Raw genomic sequence first — 15,742 nt, 5'->3', positions numbered from 1 at the left:
TTGTATTTATAATAGGTGCTTGTATGACAAATTTGTTGTCCCTTTCGATATACGAACGAAGTTCGTCTTCGTTAGTCCTCATGAAGTGGGTGCACATGCCTTAATTAAAAGCGATAGAATTTTAGAAGAAGCAAAGGCATTAAATAAAAAATTTCAAAGCAAGGGCTTGAATGGGGACATTATTCATAACACCATACTGTCAAGGGTAATGTAATTGTCACTTATCTTAATAATTTTTTATTTTTAATTTAATGGATTAATTATAATTTTGCAACACTTATTAATACTATTAGGGACCATTAGATGTTGATCGCCGCCAAACCATTCAACAATACTCTAAAGATATATTATATCGATTCTCTTGGAGGGAAACTAGAGAGGAGACAAATTTTATTAGAGTTGATTAATACGTAAGTGCATAAAGTATTTTACATATTTATTTAATTAATTAAATTTCATACTAACATATTTTTTACTGTTTCATTAGGACGATTGTGTTATACTGCACTAACACAAAACAATCAATTCTAAGGTCTTTTATAAATTTTGATGTGGCCTGCACTTGGAATATAATTAAGATAATTGGAATCATTTATTAAATTAAAATTTAATGTGTTAATACATATTCATTGATTCTTTAATTTTTAGTGTCCAAGACAAAAGAAAATTAGCTTAGATTGTGGCTATTGCATCATGAGGTTCATGAAGTACATCATTATCCATAACAATAACATAATTCCCGAGATGGTATGTCAACTATTTTAACTTTTAAATTACAAAAATATTTAATGTATTAAAATTAATATATGGTGGATCATTTATATATTGCATTACTATGATGATTCTTATATTGAAGAATTTAGGGATGCAGAAATAAATGAAGTAATTAAAAAATAGTGTTAATATATTTTTTAAGTTTGGACCTCATACAAAGAAGATCAATAGAACTATCTTGAAAAAGTAGCTAGGAAGTTTATATTTTTAAAAATAGTTTACTTTATGTAATTACATTTGTTTATTGATTAATTTTAAAATTGAATACAATAAATTTCATTAATATTCAAATCTGGAATGGTTGGCTACTGCTATTTTGATTTCTTTTTGCGAGGGCTGGTATAAAAGTAGCCCCTTTATTAAAAAAAACCATATAATAAATGACGGTTATATAAATAACCATCATTTATACTACAATAAATGATGGGTAAATAAGTTACCCGTCATTTAAAGCCACAATAAATGATGGGTAATTTATTCACTCGTCATTTAAAGTGTTCTTTAAATGATGAGAAAATAAATTGCTATGTGAAAAAAAATAAGAGTGTAAAGTGTAGGAAGTGAAAATAAGACAAAATTGGGCTAGAATTGTAAGGGGATGGAATGGGAAGCAAGAAAGGCAAAGGAAAATTCTAAAAGTAAATGGAGAAGAAAATAAGAAAGAAACTTTTTCAGTTTAGTCTCTTGCTTCTTATCTTTTCCATGTGTGCTGAACTTGTCATAAGATTTCTAGTGCATAAACATATGAATCTAGGATGTCGTGCAAATGCGATCAAGATAGAGCACCAAGTATGAAGTAAGAGAGAAAGACATCTTTTAGTGCCTTTTATAAATTAAAACCCTTAAAAAAATCACTTCAATTAAAGAAAGTGATTCAAGTTATATAGTTGAAAGTAATGGAGAATATTGATGTGATATATTTTTAAAAAATAAATAATTACAGTGTACAAATATATATAGCTTATAACTTAAATGATATCTTATATTCATCATCGCAATTTATTATGATTGAAGATTTGATACGGTAAAAAAAGATTTGATATAAACGTTTTAGGTAAATATTGTTACTAATATAATAACAATTTTCTCTTATATTATAAATACACATACTGTATAACAACAGAACAAGTCAATTTGCTAATTTAAATAACTGTACAAATATATATTTCCAAATACTTGGTAGTGACGAATTTGGAAGAGCCAACAGGGACGGTGGCCCCACGCTACAAAATCTTATTTACAGATAGGTAAAATTGTGTTTATGAAAAATGTTAAAATTAATTTTAATTCCCCACTTTTAGATAAAATTTTAGTTAGAGCCCCCACACAATGATTTCTGGATTCGTCCCTGCCAATGGAGGTTTAGGTTTCAGAATTTGAAGGGGTGCCTTTGCCCCGCCCCCTCAATTATACCTAGCTCTGCCATTATTAGGAGAAGTATTTATATTTAATATTTAATTATATCTCAAACATAATTGCTTTCAATAGAGAGATGCAAGTGAGCAATATAAAAACTAACAACTCAATATGATTATTTAGTAGAATGCCCAAGAAAGCATAATGTTTTGGGCTAGGCTCCAACATACGCAGCGTCTGGTGGAAACTTAGAAGAGTTTTTAGTGAAAGTGAGAGTGAAAAACAAGATATATTTGGTTGACGATTGGGAATTTGTGGGGACATTTTTTATTTTTTAAGAAAGAAGTGATTATTTTCAGCGCTTGTTGTGCTTGGCCCACTTTAGTTTTTATTCTTTAATTTCATTTTTTTTATTATTTGTGCTTTTGAAATTTAAGTAAGATCCTAGATCGTTTAGTCACATTAGATTAACATATCTAGAGATCAATAAAAAAAAGGAAATAAGTGTACTAAAAATAAGCTAAAAATAAAAGTCTCTTAAATATGAATAAGTACTAGCAAAAAATTTTATGTACAAATTAAAACAAAAATTTGTAATGGTCTGTTAATTAATTATGAAAGGAACTAAAAGAGAGACAGGAAGAGAATATTTGGAACCCCTCGCTCACTCACATGCAGACGAAAAGTAAACAACGTAATTGAAAGTTACATGTCACTTGACAAATAAAAAATATGACTTGAAAAAAGTGAAGACTTTGAAATGGATATAAGAGATGAGGAATTATCATAGCAGTGATAAAAAGTTATTTTATTCGAAGTAAACATTACGATAAGGAATCTTTTACTTTTATTATGTGGAAATTTGGTAATGATTTAAAAAGACATTCGGAGGGATGAAGGAAGATAACTACCAGACAAGCTAAGCTAACAAGCTAATTGCAGTCACCTTAGTATTTAAAATTTGTAACACAAACTTTAATTAATGAAAAATATTATTAACAATGTTAAAATTTAGATTAAAGCTAAGGTTGTGAAAACAAGTTCAAGGTTTATGTAATTTTATAAAACAAAAGGAATTTTAGTGTATTTTACTAAAAAAAAGTGATATTGACAATCACACATTTGATGACAAATAGAAAATAAGACTTACAAAAGGCAAAGACTTTTTTTATGAATGTGAAGACTTTAAAATGGACATGATTTGATATATAATTTGTTATTTTATTCAAAGTAAATATTACTATGAAGAATCTTTTACTTTTCTTATGTTGAAAAAATTGCTCATAAATTCAAAAGGCATTAGGAAAGAAAGGGATGGAGAAGAAAATTCCATAATTCTTGTATTGTATGGACCAAGTGCATGGCGTTATTTATGATTTATTCAATAAAAATATATATCACACCATGTCTATTTAATTTGTTTGAGATTTAAAAAAATGTCCTACATAGACATATTGAATATTAGTTTGCTTTTAGTTATAACAGTTATCTCCTACATAACAAAATGAAGCATTTACAAGATATTATATTTTTTTCAAAAGAAACAAGAAAAACAAGAGATTATATGCATAAAAATATTTTTCTGATTATATTTAAAAATACTGTTAATTTGAATGATTTTTTTATGCTAGTAATTTAAATGATTGTTATTATTATTTTAAAAACATTTTATTCTTGAAAAAAAAGTTATGCATATGTTTTCGCTTTATTTGTGGAGAAAATATCGTGTGATGATGAAAGTTTTATTTTTTTTATTTAACACGAATTTGTTTTGGAGGAAATATCGTTTAGTTCACTCATCTTTTTCGAGGAAAACGATAACATATCACTCGTTCTGCTTTGTTGAATGAGTCTACATACGTGGAAAAAGTATTCCAACTATATTTCTAGATTCCAGAATTTATAATCATTTAAGTTTGTCAAATATCAATATTTTTAAGTAAATTTATTTGTGAAAATTTAAATAATTATTCTATAGAAACTCCACGTTAAATTTTGTGTTTTCCTTTTTCCATTTCATTATTATGTATACTTTTAAAATTTGAATAAAATTTAAAAAATTTAGTCACATGAGATCAATTCAAATGATAAAAGTGATAAGAGTTGGGTCAAGGATGAAAAGTGCTAAATGTTTAAATTTTTTAATGTGAAAAAATTCAAAACTCTTTTAGTTAATTGGCTCTTTTTTCCATTAATTTATTTGGCTTATTTTTAAGTCAACCAATATTCTGAGCCAAACCAAAATCAAAAGGAAACAATTTGTTAATTTTTAATCATGTAGCTGCTATTAATGATTAGATATATTTAATTACGAATCTTCCTAGATTGAAATAATTGCCAAAAATATTGGGCACTTTTAGCCGAATAGATGAATATTATATTTACAGTATGTCATTAAATAATCAATACTAGCTAAACCTAACCCTAACAACTCAGTCAGATTGATCCAAATATTTGAATTATTAAATATTATTCTATTTTATTTTTCTTTTTTAAGTCAATTTCAATTTTTTTCTGAAAAATTAATATTTTCAAACATTATCTAATTTTAATTTTATTTTATTTATTAAAAATTTGGATATTTGGGCTAAGTCCAAAATGGACTTGGCCTGAATTTCTTCAGGCTTATTTGGACTGTCCGAATAAGCTCAAAATAAAGAAAATTTCGTAAACTTCCAAACCTGATCTTGACATTTTTTGGCTTTATTCAGGTTGACCCATTAGGTTTGATCCAAATTATTAGCTCTAACCTTTTCAAATCCATTAAAATAGGTTGATGTTGACTATAAAGTTCTAGGAATATATAAAACTTAATGGATTGAAAAAAGTTAGCCTATTTTATAAGATTAATAGGTACTGATGCGCTATTGTTAATTTTAGGATACTAAAAGATAAAGAACAATAAAATTAATATAAAAGTATCTGGTAAAATTAAATCATTTAACATATAAGAGAAAAAAGTTTAGTTACTGAATAAGTGAACCAAGAGATCAGAAAAAAAATGAAATAAGTATATTAAAAATATTCTAACAACCAAAGTTAGTTAAATATGAATAAATACTATCAAAAGTGTTTGTTTACAAAACAAAAACTATACGGATTCGGAAACTATAAGAGAGAGATAGGATTTGGATTCCTCACTCACTCCCATACAAACCAAAAGAAAAAAAAAATGATGAAGACTTGCAAAAAGTGATGAATACTTAAAAATGGACGAAAGAGATGAGGAATTATCAAAGTAGTGATAAAAACAATATTTTATTTAAAGTACACATTACGGCAAGAAATCCAACAAAGACGTTAGGGAAGATTCAAAGACAAATATAAAACTTCATGCCATCGACAATTTGTTTCCTATGAAATGACAACGAGTCTATCATAAAAAGGTTATGCTTCTAATTATCTTAAACTGCGGCATAGTGGCTAAAAAAAAAATTCAAACACGCAAGTAAAACGGAAATCATTAATATATAGAATTAGGAATTTAACATAATTGATGTTAATATATTTTACGTTAGTTTTTACTAATTTTAATTTGAATATTACGATAGTGAAGTTAAAAATTTTAACATAAAAATTAATTAATTAAAGTATTTTATAATTTTCACTAAAATAATATTAACAATGTTAAAAATTAGATTAAATTTAAAGTGGTGAAAAAATGTTGAAGGCTTTCGTAATTTTAGTAAAAGTAAAAGAATTTCAATGTGTTTTGCCAAAAAAATTGATATTGACAGTCACACATTATTTGGTGACGACAAATAGAAAAGAAGACTTATAAAATGGGAAAGACTCTAAAATGGACATGATTTGATACTTAAATTTTTATTTTAATTTATTCAAAATAACACAATCTTTTACTTTTTATGTGGAAAAATTTGTTCATAAATTGAAAAGGCATTAGGCAATAGGCAATAAGGCAACAGAGGATGGAGTAGAAAATTCCGTGGTTCTTGTGGTATCTTGATCAATTAATACTATCATACAGTGATTGGATAAGAAAATTTCTATTTAATTTGTCTGAGATTAACAATTGTCCTTTGTATATAACAGTTATCTCTTGTATGAAGCATTTATAAGATATTATATTTGGCAAAAAGAAAAAGGAAAAACAAGAGATTAAATATGTAAAAAAAAAATTGCTGATGATATTTAAAAATACTTTTAATTTAAATTACAGTTATTATTTTTTAAAAAAATATTTTAGTTTTAAAGGAAAATGTTATATATATGTTTTAATTTTATTTGTGGAGAAAAATATTGTGAGATGATTAAAATTTTTATTTTTTTAATGTGAAATTTTTTTTTCAAAAGGTCTTTGCAAGTTAAGAAACCTCGATCAAATTTGTGCATAGTTCACTCTATTTTTTCTGGGTAGTGGTAATGTCACTTGTTCTGTTTTGTTCAATGAGTCTATCATATGTGGAAAAAGTTTGCAGACTAACATTTCTACCTTATAAAATTTATAATCATTTAACATCATCAAATATAAATATTTTTACGCAAATTTATTTATGAAAATTTAAATAACTATTCTTTTGAAAATCCAAGTTAAATGTTCAAATTTTTCTAAAATGGAAAAAAAATTGAAACCCTTTCAGTTATTTTGCTCCTTTTTTTGATAAATTTGTTTGGGTAATTTTAAATTCAACCAATTTTCTGAGCCAACCAATATAAAATTGGAATCATCAATTTTAAAATTTTTTGCCGTCTAGCAGATATTAATGATAGTAGATAGGTTAGTTACACTAAAGAGGTAGATAATAACAACCTAGAGTTACAAGTGGGATATCACCCGCAACCTATTACTTATAGCGGAGGTTGTATGGCACTAGACAATAAATGATTGTATTTATAGTGCGTCATAAATAATCAATATTAGCTTGTCTTGCAATAAAATGACTGCTCTTAGCTTGTATATTCCTTGATTGTCTGATCTAAAGAGTAATTAGGAATTTCTCTTAAAGACAGGTGTTGTTTTGTATTGAAAGTTGAATAAATATTTATTTAGTTTCGTAAAATTAATAAGTTTGTCCTAAAATTTTGTTATAAAAGTTTAATTACTAATTAAACTTCAATAAATACTCTCATCTCCAAGATGTATTGTACTTTGTAACATTTTTTCTCCCTTTTAAACACCAATGTTGATTTCGGTTTGATGGTCAATGGATGTTGCATAATTGGACAAAAATTTTAATTTTATTTTATTTCAGTCTAAAGTGAATAATTCTATTTCTCAAAGATATATATTGCCTTATGTTTTAGTCCTTTTATTAATTCATCACATCGAAATTAAATAATCTCTTGTGAGAGGTATATCTTTCAAAGAGGTGCTTGCGAATTACTAAACGAGTTAGTTTGGATCAAAGACCTATAATATTAGAGCAAAGCTTTTAAAAAAAAACAAAAACAAGAACCAATATTATATAGGCTTAGAAGTTAGAACAATTGATATTGAAGTAGCAGAAAAAATCAATTAAAATAAAAAAGTTTTTCGTAACAAAATAGGAGTATTTAGAGACAAGGGGGGGGGGGGGAAAAGGAAATAAGTGAATTTAAAATATGCTTAAAAAGTAAGTTAAATATGAAGGAGACTAAGAGACTTATGGGACAGAATATTTAAAACCCTCACTCAATCAGATTAGTGTTTTAGTGTTCGTAATGGGGTGTTAAGTTTTTTTTTTTTTAAATCTTAACCTCATCATATGTGATTCTTTATTTTTCTTTTTGCTTTAACAATTTTCTCTTCTTCAGGTTAAAAAAAAAAAAAGCTTCTGTACTCCTATTTATCTAAAACTCATCCATGTTGGGTAAAAAAAAAATTTCAAATTTGCATGTAAAAAAAATTAATGAATTAGGAATTTAACATAATTGGTATAAAATAATTTATATTAAGATTTAATTTAACTTTTACTAATTTCTAATATAATATTTTAAAATTTTTATTTAAATATTAAGACTTGAAAAAAGTGAAGACTCTGAAATGCATGGAAAAGACGAGGAATTATCATAGTAGTGATAAAAAGTCAAGTATGTTTTGAAAAATATTTTTATTTTGAAGATATATATTTATGAGAATTTAAGTAATTTTTATGAAGAAAATATTATAAATTTCAACATGCTATAGGGAAACTCTTTGAACCCAACAAAGACGCTAGGAAGATTGAAAGACAATATAGAAAACTTTGTGCAATTCACATCTTTTTCCCTATGAAATGACAACGAGTCTATCATAATAAAGGTTATGCAAAAATATTGTTTGTGAAAAAAGTTCAATATAATATTGATTTAAATATTTTTCTTTATAATAAAATAATTTCGTCAAACGGTGAGGACATTTTAAATTTATTGTATTAATAAAACATATAGAAGCTTCAAAATATTTTATCTTTTCTAACATCTTCTCCTTACCATTCTCATACTTATGTATGTATGATTCATTTAATTGTAGATCATACTTATTAAACATATTTATCTTCGAAGATTTAAATAATTTTTCAAAACAAAAATCTATAATTAAAATCTAAAATTCGTATAGAGGAAATATTTCCAGTCACAGTGAAAACTTTAATAAAAATACAATAGTGAAGGGGCTATTCACTATGCTTCTTTTGACCGAAAGGCTATTCACTATACTTAAATATTGAATTAGTTATTTATTTTTCGACACAGTGCTTTGAAGAAACAATTCTAAATAATGTCAGTTTGTGACGTTACTTAAAACAATCAATAATAAAAGGGAGGATGACAACTAAATCCCTCTCAAATAGATAAATGACAATTTGATCCCATGAAATTTGATAATGGCAGTGACATCCCAAGTGTTTGAGATTAAATTTCTGTGTGAAATTACCATAGTACTTCCTTGCAATTTAAAAGGTTATGATTTTTTAAATTATTTTAATCATTGGTAGAACCAAACTTGTAAATGCTTATATCAAATTTGTAAGTGATATATAATTAGTTGGACTTTTCTAATAAAAAGTTGTGATTTTCTAAATCATTTTAGTCATTAGTGAAACCAAACTTGCAAATACTTATACTAAATTTGTGACCCATATAAAATCAGTTGTACTTTGCTTATTGAAGAAAATTGTTAATAGAAAATTGTGATTTCTTAAATTATTTTAGTCATTAGTGGAACCAAATTCATGAATACTTATATTAAATTTTTGAATTTTATAAAATTAGTTGTAGAGGGATGCTAAAGTCATTTCATACAGAAATTTAATCTCATAAAAATCTCTTAGAATCTCACTATCATTATCACATTTTTCAGGACCAACTTGTCATTTTCCTTTTCTGGGTGGATTTGTTTTTTATTTTCCCTCAATAAAATGGTATAGATACTAAACAATTGAATTAACAAAAGCAACAGCACACGAATGGTGTCCTATATAGGACTACCTCTAATTGAAGGATACATGTGAGAAACCAAAAAAAAAAAAAAAAGCAACAACAGAAATCAATTGAAATAGAAAAAGGTTTTTCGTAATGAAAAATGTGTATTTTGAGACGAAAGAAAAAAACCGAAATAAGTGTATTAAATATATGCTAGAAACAAAAGTCAGTCAAATATGAAGACTAAAATAGTGATGGAAAGAGTGTTTGTAATATTAGGATTTAAATAAGGGTTAAATTTGTTAATATAGTTTATGTTAACTTTTATTAATTTTAAATTTATATTTTTAAAATTTTTTATTTAAATATTAAGATAATTTAAAATTTTTATCATAAACTTTAATTAAAGAAAAATATTTTAGAATTTTATGCTAAAATATTATTAACTATATTAAAATTTAGACAAAAGTTAACGTCGTGAAAATAAGTTCAAGGTCTTTGTAATTTTAGTAAAACTAAAGGATTTTCAATGTATTTTTACTTTAAAAAAAAAGTGATATTGACAATCACAGATTTGATGACAAATAGAAAAAAAGACTTATAAAAAGGCTAAAACTTTTTTTAATGAATGTGAAGACTTTAAAATGGACATGATTTGATATCTAATTTGTTATTTCATTCAAAGTAACATTACTATAAAGAATCCTTTACTTCTCTTATGTTGAAAAATTTGCTCGTAAATTGAAAAGGCATTAGGAAAGAGAGGGATGGAGAAGATAATTCAATGATTCTTGTAATGTCTTGATCAATTAGTACTATTATACAGAGAAATTATTGTTCTTGAATGGACTCGGTGCATGACGTTATCCGTGATTTGTCCAATAAAAACAAATATCATACTGTGTCTATTTAATTTCTCTGAGATCAAAAAAATGTCCTGCACACATATATATATTGAATATTAGTTTGCTGTTACTTATAACAGTTATATCTTACGTAACGAAATGAAGCATTTGCAAGATATTACATTTGTCCAAAAGAAAAAAGAAAAACAAGAGATTATATGCATAAAAATATTTTTCTGATGATATTTAAAAATATTGTTAATTTAAATTATGGTTATTATTATTTTTAAAAACATTTTCGTTTTGGAGAAAAGTTATATGTTTTCTTTTTATTTTTAGAGAAAATACCGTATAGTTCACTCATCTTTTTTAGGAAAGCGATAACATGTCACTTGTTCTGCTTTGTTCAATGAGTCTACATATGTGAAAAACGTATTCCAACTATATTTCTACATTCCAGAATTTATAATCATTTAACATTATCAAACATAAATATTTTTAAGTAAATTTAAATAATTATTCTGTAGAAATTCCACATTAAAGTTTCTGTTTTCCTTCTTCCATTTTATTCTTATGTATGCTTTTAAAATTTGAATAAAATTAAAAAAAATTAGTCACATGAGATCAATTCAAATGATAAAAGTGATAAGAGGGGGGGTGAAGGGTGAAACATGTTAAACGTATAAATTCTTTTAGTGTGAAAAAATTAAACCAAAATCAAAAGGAAACAATTTGGCTAGGCCTAACAATTTATTTGGCTCTTTTTTTCATAAATTTATTTGGGTTATTTTTAATTCAACCGATCTTCTGAGCCAAACCAAAATCAAAAGGAAACGATTTGTTAATTTTTAATCATCTAGTAGCCATTAATGATTGGATATGTTTAATTACAAATCCTCCTTGACTGAAATAATTACCAAAAATATTGGTCACTTTTAGTTGAATAAATGAATGTTATATTTATAGTATGTCGTAACTAATCAATACTAGCTAAGCCTAGCCCTAACAACTTGGTCAAGCTGATCAAAATACCCAAATTATTAATTATTATTCTTTTTTATTTTTCTTTTTCAGGGAAACTTCAATTTTTATCTGAAAAATTAATATTTTCAAATACTATCTGATTTTAATTTTATTTTATTTATTAAAAAATTTAGATATTCGGGCCACGTCCATTTTGGACTTAGCCTAGATTTCTTTGGACTTATTTGGGTGACTTAAATAAGCTTGAAATAAAGAAAATTCCATAAACTCCCAGACCTGGCCCTAAAATTTTGTTTTTAACGGGGATCAATTATAATATTTATTTAAATAGTTCCATTATATTAAAATTGAAATATTTCTATTAGGTGAACACATGTTATGTTTATTATATTACCCAAACATATAGAAGCATAAAAATATATTTATCTCTTGATTTCTCTTCCAATATCTTCTCGGTTCAGTGATCAGTTGATGCTAGAATGTATAAAAACCTAAAATTCTCAATATATGTATTATGATTAATTTAAGTATAGAGTTCAAAATTATCAATTAGTATAATTTATTTACTTGTGAACATATGTATAATTGAAGGATAATATTAATTTAAATGGTGACATTATTTTAAATTTTTTCTGTTTACTGGAGACGTGATAAATTTATTACAAACACTTACATAAAACCTCATAATATATTATTTCTTCCAGTTACATCTTCTCCTTACCAGAAGATATAATTTCTTTTTGGGCCAAAGCAGAAGATATAATTTAAAACCAATATTTTCATGTTATATGTACGCATGATTAATTTAAGTATAATACAAACTTACGAGGTATAGTCAATTTTTTTTTTTTTACAAACGTTTATATACTGTTCTTCATGTTATTACTTAGAATTTCCAGGAAGTGACGATATGTCCATCAAAATTCCATGACTATTGTGTGTTGAACAATGATTCTGTCGTATTGTGAACTAACAAAAAACTTTTCTCTCGCCCATTCAAAGAGTCTTGCAAAAAATTATATGAATCAATACTAGCAAAAAAGTTTATATACAGAACAAAAAGTATGTGCATTTGGAAACTAAAAGAGAGATAGGATTTGGAATAATCCTTACTCACTCATATACAAACCAAAAGAAAAATAAAACTGATGAAGACTTGCGAAAAGTGATGAAGACTTTAAAATGGACAGACAGGAATCATCGCAGAAGCGATAAAATATATATATATATATATATATTATTTAGAGTAAACATCACGGCAAGGAATCCAACAAAGACGTTAGAGAAGATTGAAAGACAAATATAAAACTTCATGCCATCCACAATTTTTTCCTCTGAAAATGACAAAGGTTATGCAAAAGTATGTGCTTGTGCTTCTAATTATCTTAACTGCAGCATGTTGGCCAAAAAAAAAAATTTCAAACATGCAAGTAAAACAGAAGTTAATGAATGAGGAATTTAATACATAATGGCTGCTAATATAGTTTACGTTAATTTTTACTAATTTTAATTTAAATATTGTGATATTTAAGTTAAAAGTTTTAACATAAAAATTAGTTAGTTAAAATTATTTTATAATGTTCACTAATATATTATTACCAATTTAAAAAATTAGATTAAAGTTAAGGTTGTGAAAAAAGTTGAACGTTTTTGTAATTTTAGTGAAAGTAAAGGAGTTTCAATGTGTTTTACTAAAAATAATTAGTATTGACGTACAGTCAGACATTATTTGATAACAAATAGAAAATAAGACTTATAAAATGGGCAAGACTTTAAAATGGACATGATTTGATATATAAATTTTTATTTTAATTTATCGAAGTAGAAATTTCCATGATTCATGTGGTGTATTGATCAATTAGTATTACCTTACAGCAATTTGGAAAAGAAAATTTCTATTTAATTTGTTTGAGATTAAAAAATGTCCTATATATATTGAATATTAATTTGTTTTTAGTTATTACAGCTATCTCTCACATAACAAAATAAGCATTTACAAGATATTATGTTTGGCCAAAGGAAAAAAAGAAAAACAAGAAATTAAATATGTAAAAAATATTTTTCTTATGACATCTAAAAATGCTTTTAATTTAAATAATAATAATAATAATTATTATTATTATTATTATTATATTTTAGTTTTAAAGGAAAAAATATATATTTTTATTTTATTTGTGGAGAAAATATTGTAAGATGATTAAACTTTTTTTTTAACGTGAGAATGTTTTGTTGAAAGGATCTTTGAAAATTAAGAGAGGATCGATGAACCAAGAAACGTCCATCAAATTCGTGTAGTTCACTGTGTCTTTTTAGAAAATGATGATGTTACTTGTCCTGTTTTGTTCAATGGTATGTGAAAAAAGTTAATTTTCCAACTACATTTCTACATTCCAGAATTTATAATCCTTTAACATCATAAAATATAAATATTTTAAAGTTAATTTATTTTATGAAAATTTAAATAACTATTCTGTAGCAAATCCACGTTAAATGTTCAAACTTTTTAATGTAAAAAAAAAAATCAAAACCCTTTCAGTTATTTGGCTTCTTTTTTTTTTTGATATATTTATTTGGATCGTTACAAATTGGAAGAATGACATTTAAGGCTCTCTTAAGGAAATTTATCACAATAAAGGCTGATCAATTTTGCATTAGATATTATCTTGTGAAAATAAATATTTGTTGTTAAAAACTTAACCTTGAGTTGTATTTTTTGTTAGAGTTTCCTTAAAAATTTAATAAGTTGAGGTTCAGGTTAACAACAACATATGTTTTCACAAGATAATATTTTATGCAAAATTGATGTGCATTTATTGTGATAAATTCCCTTGTAAGGACCTTAAATGTCATTCTCCCAATCTTCTAACCCAAGCAAAATCAAATTGGAATCAATTTGTTAATTTTTAACCATCTTTGCAGCTATTAATGATATTAGATAGGTTTGATTACATTAGAGAGCCAGGTATTAATGACTTTAGGTTATAAGCAAGATTTGAATCCACAACCTCCTACTTATAGGATGCTTATATGTCATTAGACAATAAATGATTATGTTTATAGTAAGTCATAAATCATCAATTTTAGCAAGTCTTACAATAAAATGACTGCTCTTGTATATTCTTTGATTGTCTCTGAAGAGTACTAAGGAATTTCTCTTAAAGATCAGTGTTGTTTGCATTGGCCCCCTCAGGAATACTATCCATTGCTTCAGAAGGCGGCACTGTGAAAATGCAGGAACTTTTAGGCTACAGGAGCATGAAGACATTGATTCATTTTAGAATCAATAAGAAAAAAAAAAGAGGAGGACTGCAAATTCAAATAATTGGAAAACTATTGCAATAAATAAATAAATAATTTATATTTCAAAATAAAGTCAATGCTTGTAAATTTGATGGCATAAAATAGAAGTTTCATAAATTTGATGAAAACTTTAAAATGGAAAGAAGAGACCATGAATTATCGCAGCAATGATAAACAAAAAATATATATATATATATATATTTCATTTTGAGTAAACATTACGGTAAGGAATCTAACAAAGACGCTAGGGAAGATTGAAAGACAAAAATGAAACTTCGTGCCATCCACAATTTTTTTCCCTGAAAATGAAAAAGGATATGCAAAAACATGTGCTTGTGCTTCTAATTATCTTAAACTGCTGCATGCTGGCTAAAAAAATATATTTCAAATATGCAAGTGAAACAGAAGTTAATGAATAAGGAATTTAACATAATGGCTGTTAATATAGTTTACGTTAATTTTTACTAATTTTAATTTAAATGGATCTTAATATACTTAAGTTAAAACTTTTAACATAAAAATTAATTAATTAAAAACATTTTATAATTTACACTAAAATATTATCAATTAAAATGTAAAAAATTAGACTAAAGTTAAGGTTATGAAAAAAAAGCTGAAGGTCTTTTTAATTTTAGTAACAATAAAGGAATTTCGATGTGTTTTACTAAAAAAATTGATATTGACAGTCACATATTATTTGATGACAAATGGAAAAGAAAACTTATAAAATGGGCAAGACTTTAACATGGACATGATTTGAGATATAAATTTTTATTTTAATTTATTTAAAGTAACATTACCGTAAGGAATCTTTTGCTTTTCTTGTGTGGAAAAAAATTGCTCATAAATTGAAAAGGCAATAGGCAATAGGCAAGAGAGGGATGGAGTGGAAAATTCCGTGATCCATATGGTGTCTTGATCAATTAGTACTATACATGAATTTGATAGAAGTTTCTTTAGAAAATCCACGTTAAATGTTCAAATTTTTTAAATGTAACAAAAAAAATTAAAATAAAACCCTTTCAATTATTTGGCTCTTTTTTGGATAAATTTATTTGGATAATTTTAAATTCTACCAATTTTCTGAGCAAACCAAAATCAAGTTCGAATCATCAATTTGTTAATTTTTAACCATCAAGCAG

Source organism: Prosopis cineraria, unplaced genomic scaffold (assembly GCF_029017545.1).
Source record: "Prosopis cineraria cultivar Desert tree isolate PC_DT_omini unplaced genomic scaffold, ASM2901754v1 PC7, whole genome shotgun sequence".
Lineage (NCBI taxonomy): Eukaryota > Viridiplantae > Streptophyta > Magnoliopsida > Fabales > Fabaceae > Prosopis > Prosopis cineraria.
This window is presented reverse-complemented; position numbering follows the sequence as displayed.